Raw genomic sequence first — 1,043 nt, forward strand, 5'->3', positions numbered from 1 at the left:
TTATTTTTGACGTTTGCGATATGTTTAAGCTCGATGCTCATTGCTCGCGCGTCTTGGGGCGGCTTTGTGGCGCGAAGAGCGCTTTCTGAAAGGGGTGGAAAAAACTCGTGTTGCTGCGGTATGGAGGGAGGGGTGGAAACCGTGGAAAACTCGTCTCCGTGATTGAGCGGGAGAGTAAGTAGTATAGGACATTATCCATTGTTAGGGAACGGTTGTAATGGTAGTGAGAATGTAGAATCGTCTTTGGAGCGGACCTGGGAGTGGCAAGCATAAGGGACGAAGACGGGGAAACATGTCGGATGCGATCATACCAGCACTAAAGCACCGGATCCCATCAGAACTCCGAAGTTAAGCGTGCTTGGGCGAGAGTAGTACTAGGATGGGTGACCTCCTGGGAAGTCCTCATGTTGCCTTCCTTTTATAATTATTTTTTGCGCCTTGTGACAAACATATCGCACGTGCGCGATATATATTAATCCCGTTATATTATTTTTGACGTTTGCGATATGTTTAAGCTCGATGCTCATTGCTCGCGCGTCTTGGGGCGGCTTTGTGGCGCGAAGAGCGCTTTCTGAAAGGGGTGGAAAAAACTCGTGTTGCTGCGGTATGGAGGGAGGGGTGGAAACCGTGGAAAACTCGTCTCCGTGATTGAGCGGGAGAGTAGGTAGTATAGGACATTATCCATTGTTAGGGAACGGTTGTAATGGTAGTGAGAATGTAGAATCGTATTTGGAGCGGACCTGGGAGTGGCAAGCATATGGGACAAAGACGGGGAAACATGTCGGATGCGATCATACCAGCACTAAAGCACCGGATCCCTTCAGAACTCCGAAGTTAAGCGTGCTTGGGCGAGAGTAGTACTAGGATGGGTGACCTCCTGGGAAGTCCTCGTGTTGCATTCCTTTTATAATTATTTTTTGCGCCTTGTGACAAACATATCGCACGTGCGCGATATATATTAATCCCGTTATATTATTTTTGACGTTTGCGATATGTTTAAGCTCGATGCTCATTGCTCGCGCGTCTTGGGGCGGCTTTGTGGC

At 48.5% G+C, this 1,043-nt stretch overlaps 2 non-coding genes across 2 annotated transcripts; both read left to right on the plus strand.

Moving 5' to 3' along the window:
• Positions 1-297: 297 nt before the first annotated feature.
• LOC119343830 lies at positions 298-416 on the plus strand. The gene has a single exon (XR_005166293.1). It is a non-coding gene; the product is annotated as a 5S ribosomal RNA (ribosomal RNA).
• Positions 417-783: 367 nt separating this feature from the next.
• On the plus strand, positions 784-902 carry LOC119343829. The gene has a single exon (XR_005166292.1). It is a non-coding gene; the product is annotated as a 5S ribosomal RNA (ribosomal RNA).
• The last annotated feature ends 141 nt before the right edge of the window (positions 903-1,043 follow it).

This window comes from Triticum dicoccoides, unplaced genomic scaffold, assembly GCF_002162155.2.
Source record: "Triticum dicoccoides isolate Atlit2015 ecotype Zavitan unplaced genomic scaffold, WEW_v2.0 scaffold142394, whole genome shotgun sequence".
Lineage (NCBI taxonomy): Eukaryota > Viridiplantae > Streptophyta > Magnoliopsida > Poales > Poaceae > Triticum > Triticum dicoccoides.